The following is a 25,448-nucleotide window of genomic DNA, read 5'->3' on the forward strand; positions in this document are numbered from 1 at the left end:
TGCTTTGACAGAAACTCCTCCCTGAGGACTATGAACATCATATCTGTTCATTTGAGCCTCTCGAGGGCAAAAACTGCAACATTACTCTAAAAGTAAAACTTCACACTGAGGAGGAGGTTCGCAGATGGCTTCAAGCCTTTCAAAAGTCATCACAAACGACATGGCGGGTGAACAAAAGCTACCCTGTGGAACAACAAAGGCAGAACATATACAGAGTAAGTGATTTCATAGCAGGTGCATTCATTTTTTTTTTTTTAAGGGTTGAGCCAAAACCTTAATTGAATGTGTTTGAAGGTGGACCTTAGATGCCAACACAACACACGGCATTCTTCCTCGAAAAAAAATACATCCTGCCCTGCTGTGATGTATGTTGTTCTCAAGAGGCAAAGCTTTTCGCAGAACAGAAAGTCCAGGTTAGATCTAAAAATAGATTTGCTACCCCAAAAAAGAGGCTTGCTGTTTTGTAAAAAAAGTCACTCTCTGTCTCAGTTTCCTAAATAACGTAATAATATATGTAATAATAATTTTAATGTACTCAGATCTGCTGATTTACACATAGAAGAAGGATTATGTTTGTACATCAACCTGAAACATCAACATAATCACCTGCTCATGTGTGCTGAGGCTATGAGGCAACGAGATGTAGCACCAGAGACAATCAACAAACTACAGACTCTTTTTCAAAGTGGCCACTCTCCCTCCTCTGCTTTAAATACACTGAAATACGACCTTCAGGAAGAGATGGGCGACTCATACGTCTTTGCAGCTGCTGATCGCTCGATTTGTCCTGATCTAAGTTTCTGTTTTAGGTAAGTAAAAGTAAAAAATACAATTGGAACATTCTAAGAATGTGATCACTATTATCAAGTGAAAAATTATGTGATAATGTTGATAATGTCACTTGATAAAATTTACTAAATCCTGTGTGTAATTGTCATTTTAGGCTGTATTACAACATTTTCAAGAGGTCGTACGGGGAGTTATCCGGGGACACAATGCTCACCAGCCTACAGGCATCACTTGATGCATACAACAAAAAGGAGGGGGTGAGTGCGGGAAGATGTTTGCAGATTCCAAGAACATCATCATTGCCTTATGCAGTCCCCTCATGAGGCGAGTCCATTCAATGATCCCTGAGAGTGCAGTGATGGTCTTTGTGGACTCTTCTGGAAATTGCGACAGAACAAATAGCAGAGTGTTCCTACTTTTGACCCACTCAGCTATTGGAGGACTGCCCTTGGGTGTAATGATAACATCATCTGAGTCTCAGAGTGTCATCACTGCAGGACTACAGCTCCTCAAAAGCATTCTTCCAGAGGATGCATTTTTCCGCAGGGGAGATCTCGGCCCACAAGTGGCAATGACTGATGACTGCCAGGCATTACGACAGGCTCTCAGCGAGTCTTATCCACATACACACCCCATCCTCTGCGTTTTCCACATTTTGCAGGCGATGTGGAGGTGGCTGTGGGATGCCCACAATGCTGTACCAAAGTCTGACCGTCAAACCCGGCTACAGCTCTTCAAGGCTATGGTGTATGCAAGAAATCCAGGAGAACTTGAGGCCTCATACCATCGGGCATTAGAGGACTCCACGGCAAATCTTCACCCACGATATTGCAAATATCTGACATCTATTTTCAGCAGACGTGAGGCCTGGGCAATTTGTCTCCGCACTCATCTCCCCACACGAGGGAAACGATGAAAGGGCCCTCGCACCCGTGCCATCGTCACTCTGTGGCTTTAGGAAGACAGAGCATGGTTGGGCAATGTGCATTTAAGGAGGTATATATAGTAGTTGCTAGCATGTTTAGTATGTTTCTAGCATGCTTAGTACACAATAGTTATGTGGTTAGTACTGAATTACTGTGTTAACCATGTCAGTTTCTGTTGCCAGTAGGTGGGGCTATGTCTATATCTGAATATCGCTATGTAGATGTGCTCAATGCAGGACTTTTATCAAACATGTGAAGTTTGGGGCAGATTGGACATTGTATGCTTGAGTTACAACAACTTCCTTTAGCATTTCTAGCATGTTTTATGATGTTTCTACCATATTACATATTAATTTTGGGGTAGATTGGACATTGCATGCCTGAGTTAATTGCAGTAAAGCATGCTTTAACACTTTGCTAAGTATTTGATAGCATGTTTCTAGTATGTTGCTAACATGTTTAACAGTTGGTGGCACTTTTTTTATATGTTATTAGGAGTCCAGAACAGTGTTAAACGTCACTTCCTGTGTCCAGCAGGCGGCACTATGACTATATCTGAATATGAGCATGGACTTGTGTTCAGGAGAACTCTTATCAAACGTGTGAAGTTTGGGGTAGATTGGACATTGTATGCTCAAGTTACAACAACTTCCTTTAGCATTTCTAGCACGCTTTAGAACTTAGCTATGTGTTGCTAGCATGTTTCTTGCATGTTACATGTTACATGTCACTGTAACTGAATATGAGCATGGTCATGTGTTCAGGACAGAACGCTTATCAAAAGTGTGAAGTTTGGCGCAGATTGGACATTGCCTTCTTGAGTAACAACAACATCGTGTTTAATTGAATTAGCATGCTTTAGCACTTAGCTAAGTTTTGCTAGCATGTTTTAACATGTTTCTAGCATGTTAAGAAGTCAATGGCATTTTTAACATGTTGCTAGAACGGCATCAACGTGTTAAACATGACACTTCCTGTTACCAGTAGGCGGCGCTATTACTATAACTGAATATTCTCATGTAGATGTGTTCAGGCCATGACTCTTATCAAACGTGTTAAGTTTGGGGCAGATTGGACATTCCATGCCTGATTTACAGCAAATTCCTATTTAATTGCAGTAATAGCATGCTTTAGCACTTAGCTAAGTGTTTGCTAGCATGTTTTAGCATGTTTCTAGTATGTTGTTAGCATGTTTAGCACTTGCTGGCACTTTTTTATATGTTATTAGGAGTCCACAACAGTGTTAAACATGTCACTTCCTGTTGCCAGCAGGCGGCACTATGACTGTAACTGAATATGAGCATGGTCATGTGTTCAGGACAGAACGTTTATCAAAAGTGTGAAGTTTGGCGCAGATTGGACATTGCCTTCTTGAGTAACAACAACATCCTGTTTAATTGAATTAGCATGCTTTAGCACTTAGCTAAGTATTGCTAGCATGTTTTAACATGTTTCTAGCATGTTTAGAAGTCAATGGCATTTTTAACATGTTGCTAGAACAGCATCAACGTGTTAAACATGACACTTCCTGTTACCAGTAGGTGGCGCTATTACTATAACTGAATATTCTCATGTAGATGTGTTCAGGCCATGACTCTTATCAAACGTGTGAAGTTTGGGGCAGATTGGACATTCCGTGCCTGAGTTACAGTAAATTCCTATTTAATTGCAGTAATAGCGTGCTTTAGCACTTAGCTAAGTGTTTGCTAACATGTTTTAGCATGTTTCTAGTATGTTGTTAGCATGTTTAGCACTTGCTGGCACTTTTTTATATGTTATTAGGAGTCCACAACAGTGTTAAACATGTCACTTCCTGTTGCCAGCAGGCGGCGCTATGACTGTAACTGAATATGAGCATGGTCATGTGTTCAGGACAGAACGCTTATCAAAAGTGTGAAGTTTGGGGCAGATTGGACATTCCACGTCTGAGTTACAGCAACTTCCTGTTTCATGGCGAAACATCAAAATTTGTCAGGCCGCCGAGGACCCGCCCTTCGACGAAAACTCAAGATCTTCGCAATTTAACGTCGCAAAGGCCTTATGATTACACTCACCAAATTTGAAGATGATCAGATTAAAACTGTAGGAGGAGTTCGTTAAAGTACGAGGCCTGAAAATGGCAAAAACTGCACAAAAATCTGAGAGGAAGTTGAAAATGGCTGACTTCCTGTTGTGTTTAGGGCTACACTCCAAGAGACTTTTTTGTAGGTATGAGGTCCTTGCATGTATGTACCGAATTTCGTACACGTGCGTGGAACATAGCAGGAGGCGCACTCCGTTGAACTTTTATAGGTGGCGCTATCGAGCCATTTTGCCGCGGCCAATTCTGAAACCTATATCAGATGTAAATTTTCGCCAGTTCTGACGCGTGTGCAAAGTTTCGTGAGTTTTCGAGCATGTTTAGGCCCTCAAAAATGTGATTAAATGCGGAGAAGAATAATAATTAAAGCTGCAAGCAGCGATGAAAGGGCCCTCGCACCCGTGCCATCAACACTCGGTGGCTTTAGGAAGGCAGAGCATGGTTGGGAAATGTACATTTAAGGAGGTATATATAGTAAGAGTATGTCAAAGTCAGTTACAAAATGTTTTGTATAATGGTGATAATAGCATGCTTCATGACTCAGCTAAGTGTTGCTAGCATGTTCAGTCTGTTTCTAGCATGCTTAGTACACAATAATTGTGTGGTTAGTACTGCATTACTGTGTTAACCATGTCAGTTTCTGTTGCCAGTAGGTGGCGTTATGACTATAACTGAATATGAGCATGGATGTGTGTTCAGGACAGAACTCTTATCAAACATGTGAAGTTTGGTGCAAATTGGACATTGCCTTCTTGAGTAACAACAAAGTCATGTTTCATTGAATTAGCATTCTTTAGAACTTAGCTAAGCATTGTTAGCATGTTTTAACATGTTGCTAGAACGGCATCAACGTGTTAAACATGTCACTTCCTGTTGCCAGTTGGTGGCGCTATTACTATAACTGAACATTCTCATGTAGATGTGTTCAGGCCATGACTCTTATCAAAAGTGTGAAGTTTGGGGCAGATTGGACATTCCATGCCTGAGTTACAGCAAATTCCTATTTAATTGCAATAATAGCATGCTTTAGCACTTGGCTAAGAGTTTGCTAGCATGTTTTAGCATGTTTCTAGTATGTTGTTAGCATGTTTAACACTTGCTGGCACTTTTTTATGTTATTAGGAGTCCACAACAGTGTTAAACATCTCACTTCCTGTTGCCAGCAGGTGGCGCTATGACTGTAACTGAATATAAGCATGGTCATGTGTTCAGGACAGAACGCTTATCAAAAGTGTGAAGTTTGGGGCAGATTGGACATTCCATGCCTGAGTTACAGCAAATTCATATTTAATTGCAGTAATATCATTCTTTAGCACTTAGCTAAGTGTTTGCTATTATGTTTTAGCATGTCTCTAGTATGTTGGTAGGATGTTTAGCACCTACTGGCATTTTTTTATATGTTATTAGGAGTCAAGAACAGTGTTAAACGTCACTTCCTGTTGCCAGCAGGTGGCGCTATGACTATAACTAAATATGAGCATGGACATGTGTTCAAGAGATAACTCTTATCAAACGTGTGACGTTTGGGGTAGATTGTACATTGCCTTCTTGAGTAACAACAAAGTCCTGTTTCATTGAATTAGCATGCTTTAGCACTTAGCTAAGTATTGCTAGCATGTTTTAATATGTTTCTAGCATGTTTAGAACTCAATGGCATTTTTAACATGTTGCTAGAACGGCATCAACGTGTTAAACATGTCACTTCCTGTTGCCAGTAGGTGGCGCTATTACTATAACTGAATTTGAGCATAGGCATGCGTTCAGGCCATGATTCTTATCAAACATGTGAAGTTTGGGGCAGATTGGACGTTCCATGCCTGAGTTACAGCAAATTCCTATTTAATTGCAGTAATAGCATGCTTTATCACTTAGCTAAGTGTTTGCTAGCATGTTTCTAGTATGTTGCTAACCTGTTTAGCACTTGCTGGCTCTTTTATATATGTTATTAGGAGACCACAACAGTGTTAAACATGTCACTTCCTGTTGACAGCAGGTGGCGCTATTACTATAACTGAATATTCTCATGTAGATGTGTTCAGGCCATGACTCTTATCAAACGTGTGAAATTTGGGGCAGATTGGACATTCCATGCCTGTGTTACAGCAAATTCCTATTTAATTGCAGCAATAGCATGCTTTAGCACTTAGCTAAGTGTTTGCTAGCATGTTTTAGCATGTTTCTAGTATGTTGTTAGCATGTTTAGCACTTGCTGGCACTTTTTTTATATGTTTTTATATGTCCACAACAGTGTTTAACATGTCACTTCCTGTTGCCAGCAGGTGGCACTATGACTGTAACTGAATATGAGCATGGTCATGTGTTCAGGACAGAACGTTTATTAAAAGTGTGAAGTTTGGCGCATATTGGACATTGCCTTCTTGAGTAACAACAACATCCTGTTTCATTGAATTAGCATGCTTTACCACTTAGCTAAGTATTGCTAGCATGTTTTAACATTAGCTAGCATGTTTTAACATGTTTCTAGCATGTTTAGACCTCAATGGCATTTTTAACATGTTGCTAGAATGGCATCAACGTGTTAAACATGACACTTCCTGTTGCCAGTAGGTGGCGCTATTACTATAACTGAATATTATCATGTAGATGTGTTCAGGACAGAACGCTTATCAAAAGTGTGAAGTTTGGGGCAGATTGGACATTCCATGCCTGAGTTACAGCAAATTCCTATTTAATTGCAATAATAGCATGCTTTAGCACTTAGCTAAGAGTTTGCTAGCATGTTTTAGCATGCTTCTAGTATGTTGTTAGCATGTTTAGCACTTGCTGGCACTTTTTTATATGTTATTAGGAGTCCATAACAGTGTTAAACATGTCACTTCCTGTTGCCAGCAGGTGGCGCTATGACTATAACTGAATATGAGCATGGCCATGTGTTCAGGACAGAACTCTTATCAAACGTGTGAAGTTTGGGGCAGATTGGACATTCCATGCCTGAGTTACAGCAACTTCCTGTTTCATGGCGAAACATCGAAATTTGTAAGGCCGCCGAGGACCCGCCCTTCGACGAAAACTCAAGATCTTCGCAATTTAACGTCGCAAAGGCCTTAAGATTACACTCACCAAATTTGAAGATGATCAGATTAAAACTGTAGGAGGAGTTCGTTAAAGTACGAGGCCTGAAAATGGCAAAAACTGCACAAAAATCTGAGAGGAAGTTCAAAATGGCTGACTTCCTGTTGTGTTTAGGGCTATGCTCCAAGAGACTTTTTTGTAGGTATTAGGTCATTACACGTATGTACCGAATTTCGTGCACGTACGTTTAACGTTGCGGGAGGCGCACTCCGTTGAACTTTTATAGGTGGCGCTATCGAGCCATTTTGCCCCGTCCAATTCTGAAACCTATATCAGATGTAAATTTTCGCCAGTTCTGACGCGTGTGCAAAGTTTCGTGAGTTTTCGCGCATGTTTAGGCCCTCAAAAATGCAATTCAATGCGGAGAAGAATAATAATAATTAAAGCTGCAAGCAGCGATGAAAGGGCCCTCGCACCCGTGCCATCAACACTCGGTGGCTTTAGGAAGGCAGAGCATGGTTGGGAAATGTACATTTAAGGAGGTATATATAGTAAGAGTATGTCAAAGTCAGTTACAAAATGTTTTGTATAATGGTGATAATAGCATGCTTCATGACTCAGCTAAGTGTTGCTAGCATGTTCAGTCTGTTTCTAGCATGCTTAGTACACAATAATTATGTGGTTAGTACTGCATTACTGTGTTAACCATGTCAGTTTCTGTTGCCAGTAGGTGGCGTTATGACTATAACTGAATATGAGCATGGATGTGTGTTCAGGACAGAACTCTTATCAAACGTGTGAAGTTTGGTGCAAATTGGACATTGCCTTCTTGAGTAACAACAAAGTCATGTTTCATTGAATTAGCATTCTTTAGAACTTAGCTAAGCATTGTTAGCATGTTTTAACATGTTGCTAGAACGGCATCAACGTGTTAAACATGTCACTTCCTGTTGCCAGTTGGTGGCGCTATTACTATAACTGAACATTCTCATGTAGATGTGTTCAGGCCATGACTCTTATCAAAAGTGTGAAGTTTGGGGCAGATTGGACATTCCATGCCTGAGTTACAGCAAATTCCTATTTAATTGCAATAATAGCATGCTTTAGCACTTGGCTAAGAGTTTGCTAGCATGTTTTAGCATGTTTCTAGTATGTTGTTAGCATGTTTAACACTTGCTGGCACTTTTTTATATGTTATTAGGAGTCCACAACAGTGTTAAACATGTCACTTCCTGTTGCCAGCAGGTGGCGCTATGACTGTAACTGAATATAAGCATGGTCATGTGTTCAGGACAGAACGCTTATCAAAAGTGTGAAGTTTGGGGCAGATTGGACATTCCATGCCTGAGTTACAGCAAATTCATATTTAATTGCAGTAATATCATTCTTTAGCACTTAGCTAAGTGTTTGCTATTATGTTTTAGCATGTCTCTAGTATGTTGGTAGGATGTTTAGCACCTACTGGCATTTTTTTATATGTTATTAGGAGTCAAGAACAGTGTTAAACGTCACTTCCTGTTGCCAGCAGGTGGCGCTATGACTATAACTAAATATGAGCATGGACATGTGTTCAAGAGATAACTCTTATCAAACGTGTGACGTTTGGGGTAGATTGTACATTGCCTTCTTGAGTAACAACAAAGTCCTGTTTCATTGAATTAGCATGCTTTAGCACTTAGCTAAGTATTGCTAGCATGTTTTAATATGTTTCTAGCATGTTTAGAACTCAATGGCATTTTTAACATGTTGCTAGAACGGCATCAACGTGTTAAACATGTCACTTCCTGTTGCCAGTAGGTGGCGCTATTACTATAACTGAATTTGAGCATAGGCATGCGTTCAGGCCATGATTCTTATCAAACATGTGAAGTTTGGGGCAGATTGGACGTTCCATGCCTGAGTTACAGCAAATTCCTATTTAATTGCAGTAATAGCATGCTTTATCACTTAGCTAAGTGTTTGCTAGCATGTTTCTAGTATGTTGCTAACCTGTTTAGCACTTGCTGGCTCTTTTATATATGTTATTAGGAGACCACAACAGTGTTAAACATGTCACTTCCTGTTGACAGCAGGTGGCGCTATTACTATAACTGAATATTCTCATGTAGATGTGTTCAGGCCATGACTCTTATCAAACGTGTGAAATTTGGGGCAGATTGGACATTCCATGCCTGTGTTACAGCAAATTCCTATTTAATTGCAGCAATAGCATGCTTTAGCACTTAGCTAAGTGTTTGCTAGCATGTTTTAGCATGTTTCTAGTATGTTGTTAGCATGTTTAGCACTTGCTGGCACTTTTTTTATATGTTTTTATATGTCCACAACAGTGTTTAACATGTCACTTCCTGTTGCCAGCAGGTGGCACTATGACTGTAACTGAATATGAGCATGGTCATGTGTTCAGGACAGAACGTTTATTAAAAGTGTGAAGTTTGGCGCATATTGGACATTGCCTTCTTGAGTAACAACAACATCCTGTTTCATTGAATTAGCATGCTTTAGCACTTAGCTAAGTATTGCTAGCATGTTTTAACATGTTTCTAGCATGTTTAGACCTCAATGGCATTTTTAACATGTTGCTAGAATGGCATCAACGTGTTAAACATGACACTTCCTGTTGCCAGTAGGTGGCGCTATTACTATAACTGAATATTATCATGTAGATGTGTTCAGGACAGAACGCTTATCAAAAGTGTGAAGTTTGGGGCAGATTGGACATTCCATGCCTGAGTTACAGCAAATTCCTATTTAATTGCAATAATAGCATGCTTTAGCACTTAGCTAAGAGTTTGCTAGCATGTTTTAGCATGCTTCTAGTATGTTGTTAGCATGTTTCGCACTTGCTGGCACTTTTTTATATGTTATTAGGAGTCCATAACAGTGTTAAACATGTCACTTCCTGTTGCCAGCAGGTGGCGCTATGACTATAACTGAATATGAGCATGGCCATGTGTTCAGGACAGAACTCTTATCAAACGTGTGAAGTTTGGGGGAGATTGGACATTCCATGCCTGAGTTACAGCAACTTCCTGTTTCATGGCGAAACATCGAAATTTGTAAGGCCGCCGAGGACCCGCCCTTCGACGAAAACTCAAGATCTTCGCAATTTAACGTCGCAAAGGCCTTAAGATTACACTCACCAAATTTGAAGATGATCAGATTAAAACTGTAGGAGGAGTTCGTTAAAGTACGAGGCCTGAAAATGGCAAAAACTGCACAAAAATCTGAGAGGAAGTTCAAAATGGCTGACTTCCTGTTGTGTTTAGGGCTATGCTCCAAGAGACTTTTTTGTAGGTATTAGGTCATTACACGTATGTACCGAATTTCGTGCACGTACGTGGAACGTTGCAGGAGGCGCACTCCGTTGAACTTTTATAGGTGGCGCTATCGAGCCATTTTGCCCCGTCCAATTCTGAAACCTATATCAGATGTAAATTTTCGCCAGTTCTGACGCGTGTGCAAAGTTTCGTGAGTTTTCGCGCATGTTTAGGCCCTCAAAAATGCAATTCAATGCGGAGAAGAATAATAATAATAATAATAAACAGAGCAATTCCAAGAGGGTCCTCACACCATCGGTGCTCGGGCCCTAATTAAAGCTGCAAGCAACGATGAAAGGGCCCTCGCACCCGTGCCATCAACACTCGGTGGCTTTAGGAAGACAGAGCATGGTTGGGCAATGTACATTTAAGGAGGTATATATAGTAAGAGTATGTCAAAGTCAGTTACAAAATGTTTTGTATAATGGTGATAATAGCATGCTTCATGACTCAGCTAAGTGTTGCTAGCATGTTTATTGTGTTTCTAGCATGCTTAGTACACAATAATTATGTTGTTAGTACTGCATAACTGTGTTAACCATGTCAGTTTCTGTTGCCAGTAGTTGGGGCTATGTCTATATCTGAATATTGCTATGTAGATGTGTTCAGTGCAGGACTTTTATCAAACATGTGAAGTTTGGGGCAGATTGGACATTGTATGCTTGAGTTACAACAACTTCCTTTAGCATTTCTAGCATGTTTTATGATGTTTCTAGCATTTTACATATTAATTTTGGGGTAGATTGGACATTGCATTCCTGAGTTACAGCAAATTCATATTTAATTGCAGTAATATCATGCTTTAGCACTTAGCTAAGTGTTTGCTAGTATGTTTTAGCATGTCTCTAGTATGTTGGTAGGATATTTAGCACCTACTGGCATTTTTTTATATGTTATTAGGAGTCCAGAACAGTGTTAAACGTCACTTCCTTTTGCCAGCAGGCGGCGCTATGACTATAACTGAATATGAGCATGGACATGTGTTCAAAAGATAACTCTTATCAAATGTGTGAAGTTTGGGGTAGATTGGACATTTTATGCTTAAGTTACAACAACTTCCTTGAGCTTTTATAGCATGCTTTAGAACTTAGCTAAGTGTTGCTAGCATGTTTCTTGCATGTTACATATTAAGTTTGGGGTAGATTGAACATCCCATGCCTGTGTTACAACAAATTCCCATTTAATTGCAGTAATATCATGATTTAGCACTTATCTAAGTGATTGATAGCATGTTTTAGCATGTTTCTAGTATGTTGTTAGCATGTTTAGCACATGCTGGCACTTTTTTATATGTTATTAGGAGTCCACAACAGTGTTTAACATGTCACTTCCTGTTGCCAGCAGGTGGCGCTATGACTGTAACTGAATATGAGCATGGTCATGTGTTCAGGACAGAACGCTTATCAAAAGTGTGAAGTTTGGGGCAGATTGGACATTGCCTTCTTGAGTAACAACAACATCCTGTTTCATTGAATTAGCATGCTTTAGCACTCAGCTAAGTTTTGCTAGCATGTTTTAACATGTTTCTAGCATGTTTAGAAGTCAATGGCATTTTTAACATCTTGCTAGAACGGCATCAACGTGTTAAACATGACACTTCCTGTTACCAGTAGGTGGCGCTATTACTATAACTGAATATTCTCATGTAGATGTGTTCAGGCCATGACTCTTATCAAACGTGTGACGTTTGGGGCAGATTGGACATTCCATGCCTGTGTTACAGCAAATTCCTATTTAATTGCAGCAATAGCATGCTTTAGCACTTAGCTAAGTGTTTGCTAGCATGTCTTAGCATGTTTCTAGTATGTTGTTAGCATGTTTAGCACTTGATGGCACTTTTTTTATATGTTTTTATATGTCCACAACAGTGTTTAACATGTCACTTCCTGTTGCCAGCAGGTGGCACTATGACTGTAACTGAATATGAGCATGGTCATGTGTTCAGGACAGAACGTTTATTAAAAGTGTGAAGTTTGGTGCAGAATGGACATTGCCTTCTTGCGTAACAACAACATCCTGTTTCATTGAATTAGCATGCTTTAGCACTTAGCTAAGTATTGCTAGCATGTTTTAACATGTTTCTAGCATGTTTAGAAGTCAATGGCATTTTTAACATGTTGCTAGAATGGCATCAACGTGTTAAACATGACACTTCCTGTTACCAGTAGGTGGCGCTATTACTATAACTGAATATTCTCATGTAGATGTGTTCAGGACAGAACGCTTATCAAAAGTGTGAATTTTTGGGCAGATTGGACATTCCATGCCTGAGTTACAGCAAATTCCTATTTAATTGCAATAATAGCATGCTTTAGCACTTAGCTAAGAGTTTGCTAGCATGTTTTAGCATGCTTCTAGTATGTTGTTAGCATGTTTAGCACTTGCTGGCACTTTTTTATATGTTATTAGGAGTCCATAACAGTGTTAAACATGTCACTTCCTGTTGCCAGCAGGTGGCGCTATGACTATAACTGAATATGAGCATGGTCATGTGTTCAGGACATAACTCTTATCAAACGTGTGAAGTTTGGGGCAGATTGGACATTCCATGCCTGAGTTACAGCAACTTCCTGTTTCATGGCGAAACATCGAAATTTGTCAGGCCGCCGAGGACCCGCCCTTCGACGAAAACTCAAGATCTTCGCAATTTAACGTCGCAAAGGCCTTAAGATTACACTCACCAAATTTGAAGATGATCAGATTAAAACTGTAGGAGGAGTTCGTTAAAGTACGAGGCCTGAAAATGGCAAAAACTGCACAAAAATCTGAGAGGAAGTTCAAAATGGCTGACTTCCTGTTGTGTTTAGGGCTATGCTCCAAGAGACTTTTTTGTAGGTATTAGGTCATTACACGTATGTACCGAATTTCGTGCACGTACGTTGAACGTTGCGGGAGGCGCACTCCGTTGAACTTTTATAGGTGGCGCTATCGAGCCATTTTGCCCCGTCCAATTCTGAAACCTATATCAGATGTAAATTTTCGCCAGTTCTGACGCGTGTGCAAAGTTTCGTGAGTTTTCGCGCATGTTTAGGCCCTCAAAAATGCAATTCAATGCGGAGAAGAATAATAATAATAATAATAAACAGAGCAATTCCAAGAGGGTCCTCACACCATCGGTGCTCGGGCCCTAATAATAAACAGAGCAATTCCAAGAGGGTCCTCACACCATCGGTGCTCGGGCCCTAATAAACAGAGCAATTCCAAGAGGGTCCTCACACCATCGGTGCTCGGGCCCTAATAATAATAAACAGAGCAATTCCAAGAGGGTCCTCACACCATCGGTGCTCGGGCCCTAATAATAATAATAATAAACAGAGCAATTCCAAGAGGGTCCTCACACCATCGGTGCTCGGGCCCTAATAAACAGAGCAATTCCAAGAGGGTCCTCACACCATCGGTGCTCGGGCCCTAATAATAAACAGAGCAATTCCAAGAGGGTCCTCACACCATCGGTGCTCGGGCCCTAAATATAGCTGCGAGCAGCGATTACGGGCCCAAGCCGGTGGCACCGCAACCCGGTGCCTTTAGTTACCTAAAGGCACCGGGGTGGCGGTACCGCCGGCTTTGGCCCTTCATCACTGCTCGCAGCTATATTTATATATATATATATATAAAAGACCAAAAATATTACTTGACTTACCTTATTCTGATTTTATGATACACTCAAAATATTCCACAACAAATCCTTTAAATTTAATGTAAAAATAAAAATGAAAGAAAGCAGTGTTGGGCTCACGTAACCCTCTTGTTTCAACATTTGCGATGTATTTGGATGCTAAACTATTCTTTATTATAGGCTTTGTTCTTCACTCATGTTCCAATATCGATGGAAAAAATCATCCTCCTCACAAGCGCAAAAATGTGCTTGGAAACATCACAGTGGAGCGGTGCTTACTGTGAATGTATGAATTGTACTACTGACTATTTAGAGCAGTGTAATTTTTATGTTAGGTTGACTATTTTATTATTATATTTTATGAAGGCTATAATGAACAGGCAGCGATGTCAAGATTACAATGCTGGAATGTGTGTGTGTGTGTGTGTGTGTGTGTGTGTGTGTGTGTGTGTGTGTGTGTGTGTGTGTGTGTGTGTGTGTGTGTGTGTGTGTGTGTTCATGTTTTTCTATCCCGGTGGGGACTTCAACCTGAATGCACACCGACTCATGGGGACTCGTGTCACAGTGGGGACCTAAATAGAGGTCCCCATGGGTAAACAAGCTTATAAATCATACAGAATGAGTTTTTTTTGGAAATGTAAAAATGCAGAAAGTTTTCTGGGATAGGTAGGTTTAGGGGTAGGGTTAGTGTGAGGAGATAGAATATACAGTTTGTACAGTATAAAACCATTAAGTCTATGGAGAGTCCCAACAAAGATAGTAAACCGTGTGTGTGTGTGTGTGTGTGGCGTGGGTGCGATTGAAAAAAAAAAACATACTCCGTCATTATACAGGACGACATTCAAACTGCAAAGTGTTAACTTATATTTGTGTACAGTCGCAATAAAACACAACATTGTGCTTTTGTAAAATAATTTCAAGCAATCCTCCCCCCAAAAGGTGCTAATTTTAAAATTAAACTAAAATGCTCATATTAGCGATTTAAAACGGTGCGCATCCACGGTGAGGAACGAGCAGAACAGAGTGAACGTTTTTCAGTTAATTCCTACTTCTATAGGAATTCATTTGAAACGCTCGCTCAACCACTATCAATGTCAGTGCGGACTAACATATTTTACTTTCGTTTTTAAGTTGGCAATTCAAAAGCCCCCAGCGGTGTTACACGTCGATTAACCGGTGGGAAAATATCCTCAGACACATACCTAATAAATGTATATTTAAATACAATATTGGCCTACCTGGTAAAAAGTTTTATATACTATTTTGATGTACTTTTGGACACAAGAGGGCAGTATAGCCCTATGTTTGCTTTTTTGTTTAACCAAATAGCACTAAATAGCCTGTTTTTAACTTTTTCATTCTTCTTGAATTGCAAAAACAGAATAAAATGGGTTTAGTTGTGATATTTGTATACTTTTATATAGAAATAAATGGTATATAATTACATTTTTAGAAGATTTTTAGTGTTTCCTTTTTGGACATTACTTTAATCCCTCGCCATAGCAAAACCGTTTAAGATATTTATTATCCATTCACAATTTAGCATATTTAATGTATTTTCATCATGTTGAAAAAGTTTGGTGGGAATAAAATAAATAGTTTAAGAGGAGTGGCTAAAAATTCAGAGGCTGATTTAGCAAAAAAAATCCACATTCAGACCAAAATATCTGACTTCCTGATGGCTGGAGCTAATGAATGTAAATTAGAAAGTTGTCCGGCTTGATGAGAACAATATACAAACAATTTTTTTTTTTACTGTAGTTAAAACTAACCCCCCCACTTTTGTCAAAAGCATGTTGAAAGTGACACACTTCCTGCTGCCAGTTGGTGGCGCTATAACTTTGACTCACAATAGCTACATCCATCTGATCGGCCTCTTACCACGAACACACTGCTGAAGTTTCATCAAGATCAGTTAATGTATGCAGAAGTTATTCCACTTCGTGTTTCTCTTTTCTCGCCATAAATTCGTTTCCTCGCCACGGCCAAACCGTTCGAAATATCAAAAATCCATCCGCAATTTAGCATCCTCAATGTCTTGACTTCATGCACACCGAGTTTGGTGGGGATGGGATGAATTCTCTAGGAGGAGTACTTCACATTCCACAGCAAGCGTTTTCCAAACATCCCATAATAGCCGACTTCCTGTTGGGCTGGCGTGAAACTTGACAGAGGGAAAGTTGTTCGGCCTGATGAGATCTATATGTGTACCGAGTTTCATATTAATTCATGCAAGCGTGTTTGATATATGGACCAAGTTTTCAGACCCTGTTCAAGGTGGCGCTGTTGAACCCCCCTGCCACGCCCATTTCTGAAACTTTTCACATGTCTACTGGCTAATAAGTGTTATGTGTCTGTCGAGTTTCATCCAATTTCAATCGGCCTCTTACAACGAATACACTGCTGAAGTTTCTGATGAGATCTATATGTGGACTGAGTTTCATATTATTACATGCAAGCGTGTTTGATTTATGGACCAATTTTTCAGACACCATTCCAGGGGGCGCTGTCGAGCCCCCGTGCCACGCCCGGGTACCAGCTTCAGTCCGGCCCTGATGGCCGCAGGTTCTGACGTGTGTGCAAAATTTCAAGAGTTTTTGAGCATGTTAAGGGCCCCAAAAGTGCCCAAGAAGTAGAAAAAAATAAAATAATAATAATAATAAACAATAATCCTACCGAAAACAATAGGGCCTTCGCCCTTTCAGGGCTTGGGCCCTAATAATAATAAATAATCCTACCGGAAACAATAGGGCCTTCGCCCTTTCAGGGCTTGGGCCCTAATAATAAACAATAATCCTACCGAAAACAATAGGGCCTTCGCCCTTTCAGGGCTTGGGCCCTAATAATAATAAACAATAATCCTACCGAAAACAATAGGGCCTTCGCCCTTTCAGGGCTTGGGCCCTAATAATCCTACCGAAAACAATAGGGCCTTCGCCCTTTCAGGGCTTGGGCCCTAATAATAAACAGAGCAATTCCAAGAGGGTCCTCACACCATCGGTGCTCGGGCCCTAATAATAAATAATCCTACCGGAAACAATAGGGCCTTCGCCCTTTCAGGGCTTGGGCCCTAATAATAATCCTAACGAAAACAATAGGGCCTTCGCCCTTTCAGGGCTTGGGCCCTAATAATAATAATAATAATAAATAATCCTACCGAAAACAATAGGGCCTTCGCCCTTTCAGGGCTTGGGCCCTAATAATCCTAACGAAAACAATAGGGCCTTCGCCCTTTCAGGGCTTGGGCCCTAATAAACAATAATCCTACCGAAAACAATAGGGCCTTCGCCCTTTCAGGGCTTGGGCCCTAAATATAGCTGCGAGCAGCGATTACGGGCCCAAGCCGGTGGCACCGCAACCCCGATGCCCTTTCGCCCTTTCAGGGCTTGGGCCCTAATAAACAGAGCAATTCCAAGAGGGTCCTCACACCATCGGTGCTCGGGCCCTAATAAGTGGGAGAGAAATGGATAGGCTTGCTCTGATAGTGACTTTCAGGTCATCTTTATTGTTGGGTGAACTGTAAAGGCCCGTTCACACCAAGCACGATAACTATAAAGATAACGATAAAGATAACTATATATGTGTCCACACCAACGACCGATAACGGTCTTTTTATTCTAAGCACGCGCGCGCCCGGATGATCCAGATCCATTTTAAATGCGCGAGACCTTTAAATTAGAGTGGAATCTAATTGGCTGTCAGTGTTTTATCGTTCAACAGCTGGAAAAAAATCGTTCTGAAAGTGATCCCAACGATATCGTTCCTCATATCTTTATCGTTATAGTTGTGGTGTGAACTCTGTTATTCTTTAATATGGAGAACGATTTTTAGAATTATATCTTTATCGTTATCTTTATAGTTATCGTCCTTGGTGTGAATGGGCCTTAACTCATCTCCCTCACCTCACAACATTATCGCATAGATGTAGTTCAGGTCAGGTGAGTTTACTGGCTAGTGTTGGCAAGAGAGAGAGACGGGGGGATGTGGGTGTTGTTTGCATACCCTGTTTGGGGGCATAAAAGGTATGCGTTAATGTGTGTGTGTGTTTGTTTGCGGTGACAGAAATTATGTCTGTTTGAGGGGCAGTGGTGACTCTCACACACTCACTCGCACACTCTCTCACACACTCACTCTCTCACACACACACACACACACACACACACATACACACACACACACACACACACACACACACACACTCACTCACTCACACACAGTCACACACACACCAGAAGTTACTACCTTAAAGGATTAGTTCATCCTCAAAATTTTTTTGCTGATAATTGATTCATCCAAGATATCCATGTCTTTCTTTCTTCAACTGAAAAGAAATTAAGGTTTTTGAGGAAAACATTCCAGGATTTATAATGGTCTTCATTGGCAACCAGCTTTACAAATGTTCAAAGAAGGTTCAAATGTCTCTCAGTGCAGCTTCAAATGCTCGACACAATCCCAGTCAAGAAATAAGGGTCTTATCCAGTGAAACGATCACTTATTAAGTTGGCTTGGAAAAGCCAACTTACTGATATTGTACTTAAACTTATTAAGTTGGCTTGAGAAAGCCAACTTACTGAAATCCTATTTAAACGTATTATTATTATTCTTTTTATGAGCGGAAAAATTTACAACTCTAACTCCTCCTAGAGCTTTAACTCTACATACTCCAAACTTGGCACAGACACTCAGACTGTTCTGACTCGGTGTGCTATATCTTTTCAGACTGATTTGAATTTTAGTTTTCTTAAAAATTAATAAATTAAAAATCATAAAAATCCCATAGACTTACATTGCAGAGTGCTCAAATTGAGCCAAGACTACGGTGGCCCATTAGTGCACAACCCAAAAACTCAAATCTAAACTCCCTGAAGCCCTAGACTCAATTAAACTACCATTCTTAATATATCTATCTATCTATCTATCTATCTATCTATCTATCTATCTTCAAACCTTATCTATCTATCTATCTATCTATCTATCTATCTATCTATCTATCTATCTTCAAACCTTATCTATCTATCTATCTTCAAACCTTATCTATCTATCTATCTATCTATCTATCTATCTTCAACCTTATTTATCTATCTAACTATCTTCAAACCTTTTCTATCTATCTATCTATCTATCTATCTATCTATCTATCTATCTATCTATCTATCTATCTATCTTCAAACCTTATCTATCTATCTATCTATCTATCTATCTATCTATCTATCTTCAAACCTTGTCTATCTATCTATCTATCTATCTATCTATCTATCTATCTATCTTCAAACCTTATCTATCTATCTATCTATCTATCTATCTATCTATCTATCTATCTATCTTTTTAACTAACTAATCTGTCTTTCTTTTTAACTAAATAATCCATCTTTCTTTCTTTTTAACGAACTAATCACCTTTCTTTCTTACTAATATATCTTTTTTTCTTTCATTCTAACTAATCTATCTTTCTTTCTAAGTAATCTATCTTTCTTTCATTCTAACTAATCTATCTATCTTTCTTTCTAACTAATCCATCTTTCTTTCTTTCTTTCTTTCTAACTAATCAATCTTTTTTCTTTCTATCTCACTGATCTATCTTTCCTTCTAACTAATTAGTCTTTCTTTCTTTCTTTCTTTCTTTCTAACTAATATTTCTTCTTTCTTTCTAACTAATCAATCTTTCTTTCTTTCTTTCTTTCTTTCTTTCTAACTAATATTTCTTCTTTCTTTCTAACTAATCAATCAATCTTTCTTTCTAACTAATCTTTCTTTCTTTCTTTTCTAAATAATCTTTCTTCTTTCAAATCTTTCTTTCTAACTTATCTTTCTATCTAATCTTTCTAACTAATCTTTATTTCCTTTCTAACAAATCTTTCTTTTTTCTTTCTGTCTAACTAATCTTTCTTTCTTTTTTCTTTCTTTCTTTCTAGACAATCTTTCTTCTTTCTTTCTAGCTAATCTTTCTTTTCTTTCTTGCTTACTTTTCTTTCTTTCTTTCTAACTAATCTTTCTTTTTTCTTTCTTACTTTTCTTTCTTTCTAACTAACCTTTTTTTTCTTTCTTCTTTCGTTCTAACTAATCTTTCTTTCTTTTTTCTTTCTTTCTTACTAATCTTGCTTTTTTCTTTCTTTCTTTCTCTTTCTTTCTTTCTTTCTTTCTAACTAATCTTTCTTTCTTTCTTTCTTTCTAACTTTTCTTTCTTTCTAACTAATCTTTCTTTCTATCTTTCTTTCTTGCTTTCTAACTAATCTGTCTTTCTTTCTTTCTACCTAATCTTTCTTTCTTTCTTTCTTTCTACCTAATCTTTCTTTCTTTCTTTCTACCTAATCTTTCTTTCTTTTTTCTTTCATTCTTTCTTTCTACCTAATCTTTTTCTTTCTTTCTTTCTTTCTTTCTTTCTTTCTTTCTTTCTTTCTTTCTTTCTACCTAATCTTTCTTTCTTTCTTTATTTCTTTCTTTCTTTCTTTCTACCTAATCTTTCTTTCTTTCTTTCTAGCTAATCTTTCTTTCTTTTTTCTTTCATTCTTTCTTTCTACCTAATCTTTTTCTTTCTTTCTTTCTTTCTACCTAATCTTTCTTTCTTTCTTTCTTTCTTTCTTTCTTTCTACCTAATCTTTCTTTATTTTTTCTTTCATTCTTTCTTTCTACCTAATCTTTCTTTCTTTCTTTCTTTATACCTAATCTTTCTTTCTTTCTAACTAATCTTTCTTTCTTTCTTTCTAACTTTTCTTTCTTTCTAACTAATCTTTCTTTCTATCTTTCTTTCTTGCTTTCTAACTAATCTGTCTTTCTTTCTTTCTACCTAATCTTTCTTTCTTTCTTTCTTTCTTTCTTTTTTCTTTCATTCTTTCTTTCTACCTAATCTTTTTCTCTCTTTCTTTCTTTCTACCTAATCTTTCTTTCTTTCTTTCTTTCTTTCTAATCTTTCTTTCTTTCTTTCTTTCTACCTAATCTTTCTTTCTTTCTTTCTAGCTAATCTTTATTTCTTTTTTCTTTCATTCTTTCTTTCTACCTAATCTTTTTCTTTCTTTCTTTCTTTCTTTCTTTCTTTCTACCTAATCTTTCTTTATTTTTTCTTTCATTCTTTCTTTCTACCTAATCTTTCTTTCTTTCTTTCTTTCTTTCTTTCTTTCTTTCTTTCTACCTAATCTTTCTTTCTTTCTAACTAATCTTTCTTTCTTTCTTTCTAACTTTTCTTTCTTTCTAACTAATCTTTCTTTCTATCTTCCTTTCTTTCTTTCTACCTAATCTTTCTTTCTTTCTACCTAATCTTTCTTTCTTTCTTTCTTTCATTCTTTCTTTCTTTATACCTAATCTTTCTTTCTTTCTTTCTTTCTTTCTAACTAATCTTTCTTTCTTTCTTTCTTTCTAGCTAATCTTTCTTTCTTTTTTCTTTCATTCTTTCTTTCTACCTAATCTTTTTCTTTCTTTCTTTCTTTCTACCTAATCTTTTTCTTTCTTTCTTTCTTTCTTTCTTTCTTTCTTTCTACTTAATCTTTCTTTCTTTCTACCTAATCTTTCTTTATTTTTTCTTTCATTCTTTCTTTCTACCTAATCTTTCTTTATTTTTTCTTTCATTCTTTCTTTATACCTAATCTTTCTTTCTTTCTTTCTTTCTTTCTTTATACCTAATCTTTCTTTCTTTCTTTCTAACTAATCTTTCTTTCTTTCTTTCTAACTTTTCTTTCTTTCTAACTAATCTTTCTTTCTATCTTCCTTTCTTTCTTTCTACCTAATCTTTCTTTCTTTCTTTCTTTCTTTCTTTCTTTCTACCTAATCTTTCTTTCTTTCTTTCTTTATACCTAATCTTTCTTTCTTTCTTTCTTTCTTTCTAACTAATCTTTCTTTCTTTCTTTCTAGCTAATCTTTCTTTCTTTTTTCTTTCATTCTTTCTTTCTACCTAATCTTTTTCTTTCTTTCTTTCTTTCTTTCTTTCTTTCTTTCTACCTAATCTTTCTTTCTTTCTACCTAATCTTTCTTTATTTTTTCTTTCATTCTTTCTTTCTACCTAATCTTTCTTTATTTTTTCTTTCATTCTTTCTTTCTACCTAATCTTTCTTTCTTTCTTTCTACCTAATCTAATCTTTCTTTCTTTCTACCTAATCTTTCTTTATTTTTTCTTTCATTCTTTCTTTCTACCTAATCTTTCTTTATTTTTTCTTTCATTCTTTCTTTCTACCTAATCTTTCTTTCTTTCTTTCTTTATACCTAATCTTTCTTTCTTTCTTTCTAACTAATCTTTCATTCATTCTTTCTTTCTTTCTAACTTTTCTTTCTTTCTATCTAATCTTTCTTTCTATCTTTCTTTCTTGCTTTCTAACTAATCTGTCTTTCTTTCTTTCTACCTAATCTTTCTTCTCTTCTTTCTTTCTTTCTTTCTTTCTTTCTTTCTTTCTTTCTTTCTTTCACCTAATCTTTCTTTCTTTCTTTCTACCTAATCTTTTTCTTTCTTTCTTTCTTTCTTTCTACCTAATCTTTCTTTCTTTCTTTCTACCTAATCTTTCTTTCTTTCTACCTAATCTTTCTTTATTTTTTCTTTCATTCTTTTTCTACCTAATCTTTCTTTATTTTTTCTTTCATTCTTTCTTTATACCTAATCTTTCTTTCTTTCTTTCTTTCTCTTTCTTTCTTTCTTTCTTTCTTTATACCTAATCTTTCTTTCTTTCTTTCTAACTAATCTTTCTTTCTTTCTTTCTAACTTTTCTTTCTTTCTAACTAATCTTTCTTTCTATCTTTCTTTCTTGCTTTCTAACTAATCTGTCTTTCTTTCTTTCTACCTAATCTTTCTTTCTTTCTTTCTTTCTTTCTTTCTACCTAATCTTTCTCTTTCTTTCTTTCTTTCTAACTAATCTTTCTTTCTTTCTTTCTTTCTTTCTAACTAATCTTTCTTTCTTTCTTTCTACCTAATCTTTTTTTCTTTCTTTCTTTCTTTCTTTCTTTCTTTCTACCTAATCTTTTTCTTTCTTTCTTTCTACCTAATCTTTCTTTCATTCTTTCTACCTAATCTTTCTTTCTTTTTTCTTTCATTCTTTCTTTCTACCTAATCTTTCTTTCTTTTTTCTTTCATTCTTTCTTTCTAACTAATCTTTCTTTATTTTTTCTTTCAGTCTTTCTTTCTAACTAATCTTTCTTTCTTTCTTTCTAACTTTTCTTTCTTTCTAACTATTCTTTCTTTCTAACTATTCTTTCTTTCTAACTAATCTCTTTCTTTCTACCTAATCTTTTTTTCTTTCTTTCTTTCTTTCTTTCTTTCTTTCTTTCTTTCTACCTAATCTTTTTCTTTCTTTCTTTCTACCTAATCTTTCTTTCATTCTTTCTACCTAATCTTTCTTTCTTTTTTCTTTCATTCTTTCTTTCTACCTAATCTTTCTTTCTTTTTTCTTTCATTCTTTCTTTCTACCTAATCTTTCTTTATTTTTTCTTTCATTCTTTCTTTCTAACTAATCTTTCTTTCTTTCTTTCTAACTTTTCTTTCTTTCTAACTATTCTTTCTTTCTAACTATTCTTTCTTTCTAACTAATTTATCAATCAAAATTTAAACTACTTTAAACTTCAAACTACTTCAAACTTCTAACTACTTTAAACTTCTAACTACTTTTAACTTCTTCAAACTCTCTGGTCCGGCTTTCTCAAGCCAACTTAAAGTTTGTCTCAACAAACTTTTTTTTCTAGTTATTATTCTTCTTCTTCTGAGCCAAATTTTAGACTTCATCTCCTCCTAGACCGTTAAAGCTACGACCACCAAACTCGGGTCATACCTTCATACTGTTCTGACTTGGTGTGCTATATCTTTTCAGACAGATTTGAGTTTCAGTTTTCTTAAAAATTAATATTAAATACCATAAAAATCCCATAGACTTACATTGCAGACTGTTCAAATTGAGCCAAGACTACGGTGGCCCATTAGTGTACCAGCCAAAAACTCAAATCTAAACTCCCTGAAGCCCTAGACTCAATTAAACTACTATTCTATGTACTAATAATGTACTAATGTATCTATCTATCTATCTATCTATCTAATCTTTCTTTCTTTCTAACTAATCTATCTATCTTTCATTCTTACTAACTAATCTCTTTTTTCTTTTTCTTTCTAACAAATCTATCTATCTTTCTTTCTAACTAATCTTTCTTTCTTTCTTTCTTTTTAACTAATCTATCTTTCTGACTAATCTAACTTTCTTTCTTTTTCACTAATCTATCTTTTTTCTATCTATCATCTATCTATCTATCTATCTATCTATCTATCTAATCCTTTCTAACTAATCTATCTATCTTTCATCCTTACTAACTAATCTCTTTTTTCTTTTTCTTTTTTTTAACTAATCTATCTTTCTTTCTAATCTATCTTTCTTTCTAACTAATCTTTCTTTCTTTCTAACTAATCATTATTTCTTTCTTTCTTTCTTTCTTTCTTTTAACTAATCTATCTTTCTGACTAATCTAACTTTCTTTCTTTCTTTCTTTCTTTCTTTAACTAATCTATCTTTCTGACTAATCTATCTTTCTTTCTTTTTCACTAATCTATCTTTTTTCTTTCTTTTTAACTAATCTTTCTTTCATTCTTTCTTTTTAACTAATCTATATTTCTTTTGTAACTAATCTATCTATCTATCTATCTATCTATCTTTCTTTCATTCTTACTAACTAATCTCTTTTTTCTTTTCCTTTCTAACTAATCTATCTATCTTTCTAATCTATCTTTCTTTCTAACTAATCTTTCTTTCTTTCTTTCTTTTTAACTAATCTATCTTTCTGACTAATCTAACTTTCTTTCTAACTAATCTATCTTTCTTTTTCACTAATCTATCTTTTTTCTTTCTTTTTAACTAATCTATCTATCTATCTATCTTTCTTTCTTACCATCTTTCTTTCTTTCTTTCTTTCCATCTTTCTTTCCTTCCTTCTTTCTTTCTTTCTTTCTTTCCTTCTTTCTTTCTCTGTCTTTCTTTCTTTCTTTCTTTCTTTCTCTTACCATCTTTCTTTCTTTCTTTCTTACCATCTTTTTCTTTCCTTCTTTCCTTCTTTCTCTTACATCTTTCTTTCTTTCTTTCTTGCTTTCTTTCTTTCTTACCATCTTTCTTTCCTTCTTTCTAACCTTCTTTCTTTCTTTCTTTCTAATCTTCTTTCTTCCTTTCTTTCTGTCTTTCTTACCATCTTTCTTTCTTTCTTTTTTCTTTCTTACCATCTTTCTTTCTTTCTTTCTTTCTAACCATCTTTTTCTTTCTTTCTTTCTTTCTTTCTGTCCTTCCTTCTTTCTTTCTTTCTTTCTTTCTTTCTTTCCTTCTTTCTTTCTTACCATATTTCTTTCTTTCTTTCTTACCATCTTTCTTTCCTTCTTTCTAACCTTCTTTCTTTCCTTCTTTCTTTCTTTCTATCTTTCTTTCTTTCCTTCTTTCTTTCTTACCATATTTCTTTCTTTCTTTCTCTTACCATCTTTCTTTCCTTCTTTCTAACCTTCTTTCTTTCTTTCTTTCTTTCTAACCTTCTTTCTTCCTTTCTTTATTTCTTTCTGTCTTTCTTTCCTTCTTTCTTACCATCTTTCTTTCTTTCTTACCATCTTTCTTTCTTTCTTTCTTTCTAACCATCTTTTTCTTTCTTTCTGTCCTTCTTTCTTTCTTACCATCTTTCTTTCTTTCTTTCTTTCTCTTACCATCTTTCTTTCTTTCTCTTACCATCTTTCTTTCTTTCTTTCTTACCATCTTTCT

The 25,448-nt window shown here is 36.6% G+C and overlaps 1 protein-coding gene and 1 long non-coding RNA gene across 2 annotated transcripts in view; one reads left to right on the plus strand and one right to left on the minus strand.

The window, feature by feature from the left end:
* Positions 1-25,448, minus strand: part of LOC307154161 (pleckstrin homology domain-containing family G member 3) — a 466,245-nt gene that overhangs the window by 179,285 nt on the left and 261,512 nt on the right. The window lies entirely within an intron of this gene.
* LOC307154163 lies at positions 116-1,025 on the plus strand. Its single transcript, XR_013820291.1, has 4 exons — positions 116-215; positions 295-413; positions 540-809; positions 944-1,025. It is a non-coding gene; the product is annotated as an uncharacterized lncRNA (long non-coding RNA).

Source organism: Squalius cephalus (assembly GCF_949319135.1).
Source record: "Squalius cephalus genome assembly, contig: scaffold_42, whole genome shotgun sequence".
Classification (NCBI taxonomy): Eukaryota; Metazoa; Chordata; class Actinopteri; order Cypriniformes; family Leuciscidae; genus Squalius; species Squalius cephalus.